General features: G+C 30.3%; 1 long non-coding RNA gene across 1 annotated transcript; it reads left to right on the plus strand.

Moving 5' to 3' along the window:
- Positions 1-568: 568 nt before the first annotated feature.
- LOC127710218 (uncharacterized) lies at positions 569-3,915 on the plus strand. The gene is made up of 2 exons (XR_007986061.1): positions 569-2,756; positions 2,793-3,915. It is a non-coding gene; the product is annotated as an uncharacterized LOC127710218 (long non-coding RNA).
- Positions 3,916-7,936: the final 4,021 nt, after the last annotated feature.

Here is a 7,936-nt window from a genome sequence, read left to right on the forward strand (position 1 = left end):
GGGGTAAAATTCAGTTTTTGGCTTTTAATTCAAAAACCAAAGCATTTAAAGCAAATCTGACATGAAGTAAAATTGTTTATCAGGTCAAGATCTATCTGCCCTGAAATTTTCAGATGAATCGGACAACCCGTTGTTGGGTTGCTGCCCCTGAATTGGTAATTTTAAGGTAATTTTGCTGTTTTTGGTTATTATCTTGAATATTATTATAGATAGAGATAAACTGTAAAAAACAATAAATGTCGGCAAAGTAAGATCTACAAATAAGTCAACATGACCGAAATTGTCAGTTGACCCCTTTAGGAGTTATTGCCCTTTATAGTCAATTTTTAACCATTTTTTCGTAAATCTTAGTAATCTTTTACAAAAATCTTCTCCTCTGAAACTACTGGGCCAAGTTAATTATAGATAGAGATAATTGTAAGCAGGAAAAATGTTCAGTAAATTAAGATGTACAAACACATCACCATCACCAAAACACAATTTTGTCATGAATCCATCTGCGTCCTTTGTTTAATATTCACATAGACCAAGGTGAGCGACACAGGCTCTTTAGAGCCTCTAGTTTCAATCACTGAACGGATTTACAGAGAAACTCAATTTTTAAATTATTAAGCCTCTTTTTATGTCAAGGATAATGTATGGCTATTTTTGTGTAATTTTTTTTTATGGCAATGGTAATATAATTCTCATAAATACCTAATGCTTAAAAAGTATTGGAAAAAAATACTTCCAACCTACTTTACATCGTTATATGATTATTGCTGTTCATGGCCATTTAATTTCTGATTCTGAAGTGCCACTTATTCTTGCCATAATATTGTTAAATAGACATGAACCCATGATGAAGGAGACCTGGTTTTTGTCTTACTGCTCCAGCTACCAGATTCAATTAATCAGTTTCCCTACTAAAGGTAGGTGGTTCTCTCCTTGCACTCTGGCTTCCTCCACCACTGAAAACTGACCGCCACAAAATTTCCAATGTTCTAAAAGTAGCATTAAACACCAATCAATCAATCAATCAATCAATCAATTAATAAGTATGACTTTGTGTCCTGAAGCTAGCATGAACATTTTTGTTTGCTATTGTCACTCTACCTAAATTAGTAGTTTTGGTATGGGAAAAAGTTGAAAAAGAAAATGATTTCTAAAAGTCATTTTTGTCATCCAATTCAATTTTAATCTATGACAAAAGAAATAAACTTTACACAAATTGTTTAAATTAGTAATAAATACATGTTTTTCCATTCTCAATTTCATTTTATCTGTTAACAATGTAAATTTTGAAAATCACCAATAATTCTACTCTCATACCCATGTTATCATGGATGTCTTCTAGTACTGTGGATTCATTATTATTTGTTGGTTACCAATCTTCATGGATTTTGTGGGTATTAGATAATATATTAAATTAGACCACCAATTTAAATGTTAAAGGAATAATAAATTTCTCATAGGATTGTATGCAAACTTTGGCAAAACAAAGAAATCAAGTATCAATGAAGATACAAGTTTTCTTCAATCCATGAAAATTGGTACCCATGGAAATAAATGAATACATGTGTATATTTTAGTTGGACTTTTATTGAAAAAGTATTCTCAAGGACACAAGTGAATAAAACTGTCAACATTTAAAACATATTCAACATCAATTTTTTTAATTTTAAAATCATTGGGCATGCATTAGAATATCACCATTATTTCCATTCCATAGAAAAAGTATTAATTCATCTGACATACATAGTGCACATCTTGTACCACTTAGCTCATAGGTTTAATTGTAATGAAAGTAACACATTATTTATCATTTGCTATTTTAAATCTCAAGGTTACACTTTAAATGATAGCTTTTTATCCATGATATTGTAAAATGCACGAAATCATGCAATAAAATTTAAAAGAAATAATTATGTTGAATGCATAGTTTTGTTATTTATAATGGATGTACCATAATTATACATAGTATGATGAAGTGAAGATTTATTATTATCTTTTTGATAGGTATAACAAGATTTGTACAATATGAGTTTGAATTATTTAGATACAATGAAATGCAAGTTATTATTTATTGTCATTTGTTTCCTCCTAAACATTTTTGTAAAGGGATAGACACATTCTTTACGTTTAAAAAGCACTATTATTGATTAGTAAATCCATATGAATACAAGAAATAATGATACAAACTCTTCACCAGGTGTAATATTATGATACTGAAATCTGTGCTTAATGAAAATTGATATTATTGACTACTTTTAAAATGTCGGTATAAACTACATGCTGTTCATAATTTTGTACCATATTTTGTCATTTATGATGTTATATAATGCTTCCATTTTGTATTACATTCTAACATCTGTAAGAAATATGTAAATGAACCCATGCATCTTTTGTAATCTGTCAAGAAGAAAGATCTTTATGTATCAAAATTAGCAAATTAATGCTTTTAGTTGTTAAAAGCAAATATGCATGGAAGAATGTCAAAAACATTTTACGGTATAGATGTGAATATATTAATTGTTCAGGATCTGCTGAGATCAGCATGTTCCAATTATGTACTTGTGATAATGTATGTCTCATAATCAGCAGGTTAAAGCACTCTGAGCCTGCTTTCAGTATCTGCTATGACACAATATAATTTGACTTTGTTTATATTTTGTTGTATTTGGTATTTCATGATACAGAGACACTTGATTTAATGCTTCTACTGGTTTGATTTTTACAGTGCATACAGTATATTTTTCTTTCATCTACTAATCAAGGTTAGTCTACTAATCAAGGTTAGTCTACTAATCAAGGTTAGATCTTTGATACTTACTGTTTTTAATCACAAATTATTATAGATACTGGACGATTAAAAGCTTGACAGGTTGGTTTATTGCAGGAGACTGTCTCTTGGTTGTTTTTGTTGTTGGGTTGCTGTCTCATTGAAATATACTCCATATATTTTTTTCCATCATGAAAATAACACTTAATGAATTTGGAATGTGTAAATATTTGAGGAACTTCACAGCCAAAAGAGGCTGGTTTAATACTTACAACACTAAGTTTAACCTACAAATTACTAAACATAACATATTTGTTCAAGTTTTTTTTTCTAGATCATACTGATAACCTTCATGTGTTTTGATGTCAAACATGTATTTTATGTTGTATGGTGTTGACTTTAATACAGTGAAAAATAATTAGAGCTTCCCAACTAAACTTACCAAAGATATAAAAGAAATATAAAGTAAATTTAGTGTTTTTGTGAAATTGTTATTTAATTTTATGCTGTTTTTAGTAAATTATACATGATACATTCCAATATTAATATTCACAAAATTTATATTTTTATATCATGGCGTTTTTATACATTTATTTATTGAATTATGAAATACATTAATATTCCATGATATATATTTTATTCATTATTACATTTTATTCTTTTGAAATCCAAGTGCTTGTTATACAATATTGAATTTTCAAACTTTTGAAATGGGAATAGAAGCCAAAAAAACATTACAGTTAACTTCACGTAAGAATTAAAATTGAATAGCTCTTGACCATTAAAGTGTGAATAAAAATGTGCATATTGGGGTTGTTTGCATAAAAACTATTTCACACGAAATATACATCTGGTATTCTAAATTGATCCTCATGGAATCTTTGATCATTTATTTTCAGCCTCTTTCAAGTATCATTTTAAACAGATAAATTAAATAAAAAAATAACTTTATTGAAGTTATGACAAGGTAGATTGATTGTTGTCAGAAGTATTTCTAATGATGATTCAGTTATCGGATTTTTCTGATTTGCCGATGTATCATACATTATATCGCTTTGTTTATCTTACGGAATTGTACTGTTATAGAATTTACCATCCAGAAGTTTGCCATTTAGTAATATCATCTTTTTCATTGTTTTGGCATTAATAGAAAATCAAAGTACTGAAGTACTGAACATCGGATGACCACAAGTTCTTGAGGATGGTCAAAAGCACTTGTCTCAGAAAAAAAACAACATATCTCTTTACCTGAAACTGAGGTTAATGTACAGAGATATATTTTTTTCTGAGACAAGTTCGTGCGTGGATGATGAATAAATGACAGGAAATTCATCTTCACCGTAATAACTACATGTATTATATTGTAGTGATACAAATCAGTATACACTGATTTGTTGTTATATATTATATTAAAATAACAGTTACATACATATATGATTTGCATCCATTTGTATATCATTCGATTCTACTATTCTAATAATAGTGCAATGCAAGTGCATGGTGGACACTTTTCTGTAAAAATTCGATTTTTCTAAGATTGGATACGAGTAGGCATTCATATTTTCCCGCAAAAACAATTACAGAGTTACCGGTCCTTCAAAACGTTCTTTGAGATATTCTTCCGCATGCTTTAACACAATTTTTCGGTACGTGTGCATTGATATTATCAATGATTTTTTTCTTATATATATATATATCTAACTACAAAACATTTTCATATTATTAATTTATGTTGTAAACAAAAATATTTTTATCAGTATTCATTGAAGAGATGTATTTATATCAAACGATACGGAATGTTATTTTGCATTCGTTTATGTGCGCATATTTATCATGTTTATAGATCGGTTACAAACCCAAAACTAATTTACATAATGGAAATCTAGGCGATAGCAATACATCGGGATGACCTCAAGGTCATCGCGATGTAAAAATAAATAGTCCCTAATTTTAAATATGCACATTAAGCTGCTTAGGCAAGTATTAGATATTAATATAATAAGATGGAAGAAGAAAAAAATTGTTTAATCATTTTTTTAACTAATTTTGACTGAATTCCATGTGCAAATTCTATGCAGTCTAGAATAATGAAAAATCTTTTTGTCAGAAAATATTTTAGGTTGATATTTGGGTGGTTTTTTTTTTTTATTGGGGGAGCAGATTTGGTCAATAGAAAATGGATAACAGATTTTAAGCCACTTTTTGTAATATTGAATAACATAACAGACTTAAACTTTACATGTAAATATGATATGAATCAAATATTTTTTTACAATGAATAATGAGTTTATTGAGTTATATCCAGTAAATAGGACACCCTTTATTGTGTTACTTCAATTACTTTTAAAAAAAAGTAAGATACCAATTGGAGTATCTAAAACTTTTAGATGGAGATTAAAGACTACATCATATATAAACATATTGCAATTATAAAACGCCTGGTACTTATATTATTACAAAATTTTACAATATTGATTAGTTACATTTTTTTATATATTTATAAAATGTTAATGTTATAATGAGCTTATGCAGAGACATATGTCTCTGGCTTATGCTTGAAAGGTCTTAATAAATGCATTTAAATATCACTGTTATTCATATTGCTTTGTTTCAGTAATCAGTTATGCCTAATCAGTATACTGTTTAAACGTTTAAATATGACTTTATGTTCCATTATAAAACTCATGTAGACTGTTGATTAAACATAAACCAATTCAAAAAAATATCTCCTGCAACCATCACATAATAATTTATAGAATGTTTACCTATAAGTTTAATGCACAGTATAGACCTATCAAAACAAACATATCCTGTTCAAATAACTAACAAACTGGTGTGTACAAGATCTTGAAAATTCTTTATTGCAATTTTTGGCTGAGTTAGCTAAGTACACTGAACACATGCAGTATGGTGATGTCATGGGAGCGGAGGGGAAAAGTTGAAACCTAATTTGTGTAATCATTCTTCCAATAGTTTTTAACCCACATCCCTGAAACTTCACAGAAGGATTGCACATGCGTTGAAGTTGTGCACCTGCTATTATGGAATTGTTTGAATATTTTTTCTCATTTTCCAGACTTGAGAAAAAGTAAAAAAAAACACAAAAAAAAAACTCCATGGAAAATTGAAAATGGAAAGTCCCTTATCAAATGGCAAAATCAAAAACTCAATCACATCAAATAGATGGAAAACAACTGTCATTTTCCTGACTTGGTACAGACATTTCCTTATGTAGAAATACAGAATTTAGAGTCATTTTTCAGCAAAATTTAAGAAAGACAGTACCTGTTTAGGGTTAATAACTCATCCTACATTTTAACACAGATATTTGCGAGTTCACAGGAAGATGGCACACATGTTAAAATTGTGCAACTACTTGTATGAAATTATTTGTTAATCAACTTCTACAATTATATACCCATATCCCTGAAACTTCAAAGAAAGGTTGCACACATATTGAAATTGTGCAACTGCTATGATAGAATTGGTTGAGGATTTCCTCCTATTTTGTCCAGACTGTTTAGTCATTTTTCAGGAAATTTACAAAAGACGGTACCAGTTCTATGCAATCAACTTCTACAGTTTTCAACCCAAACCCCGAAAACTTCAGAAGAATTTGTGAAAATGAAAGTGTTTGAGGATTTTTTTCCTATTCTGATGAAATTGGGAACGTGTTCATTTTTCATCAAAACTTTAAAAAGTTGGTACAAATTTTGTGTAATCAACTCCTACAGTTTTCCATCCAGATCTTTAAACTTCAGAGAATGCTTGCACAAACATTGAAGTTGTAAATCTGGTATTATGGAATTTCAGGCCTGGGAACTTAATGATTTTTCAGCAAACATTTTCAAAAGATAGTATCTATCCTAGATCTTTGGCAGTTCATTATCCAAACGAATTGTTTAAATATCCAATCTTTTTACAATTAAAATAGTTCCATATATGTTAAGGTTCAGTATTAACCGTTCTCCATTGTTTAGAAAAGATCTGCGCAACCGAGCCATTTGAGTCTTTGATCCATTTTCTAATCATATTTTTAAATTAATATGCAGCTAAATAAACTGGGTTTTTATACGACCGCAAAAAAAATTTGTGGTCGTATATTGGTATGACGTTGGCGTCATCGGCGTCGTTGTCGTCGTCCAAAGACACATTGGTTTTCGCACTCTAACTTTAGATTAAGTGAATGGATCTCTCTGAAATTTCACCATAAGGTTCAATACCACAAGAGGAAGGTTGGGGGTTATGGTACCAATAGTTAAGGAATAAGGGGCCAAAAATAAGCATTTTTGTAACTTCCAGACATAACTTGTGTGTTAGTGTATGGATCTCTCTGACATTGTACCACAAGGTTTCATATCACAAAGGGAATGCTGGGATTGATTTTGGGGGTAATTTCCTCAAAATTTTAGGAATTAGGGGCCAAAAAAGGGACAAAAAACAAGCATTTTTCTAGTTTCATGACAATAACTTGTGTGTAAGTGTATGGATCTTTCTGAAATTGTACTACAAGGTTCCATATCACAAAGGGAAAGCTGGAATTGAGTTTGGGGGTAATTGCCCAAAATGTTTAGGAATAAGGGACCAAAAATAAGCATTTTTCTAGTTTCCAGAAGTGTATGATCTCTCTGAAATTGTACTGCAAGGTACCATACCACAAAGGGAAGGCTAGGATTAATTTTGGGGGTAATTGCCTCAAAATTTTAGGAATTAGGGGCAAAAAACAAGCATTTTTCTAGTTTCAGGACAATAACTTGTGTGTAAGTGTATGGATCTTTCTGAAATTGTACTACAAGGTTACATATCACAAAGGGAAAGCTGGGTTTGAGTTTGGGGGTAATTGCCCTAAACGTTTAGGAATTTGGGGCCAAAAAGGGGCCAAAAAACAAGCATTTTTCTAGTTTCCAGACAATAACTTGTGTTCAAGTGTATGGATCTCTCTGAAATTGTTCTGCAAGGTACCATACCACTAAGGGAAGGCTGGGATTGCTTTTGGGGGTAATTGCCTCAAAATTTTAGGAATTAGGGGCAAAAAAGGGGCAAAAAACAAGCATTTTTCTAGTTTCAGGACAATAACTTGTGTTCAAGTGTATGGATCTCTCTGAAATTGTTTTGAAAGGTACCATGATTGAGTTTGGGGTGATGAATTATAAGGGGGTTCCTTTTTTTTTTCTT

This window comes from Mytilus californianus, unplaced genomic scaffold (assembly GCF_021869535.1).
Source record: "Mytilus californianus isolate M0D057914Y unplaced genomic scaffold, xbMytCali1.0.p SCAF_7, whole genome shotgun sequence".
Classification (NCBI taxonomy): Eukaryota; Metazoa; Mollusca; class Bivalvia; order Mytilida; family Mytilidae; genus Mytilus; species Mytilus californianus.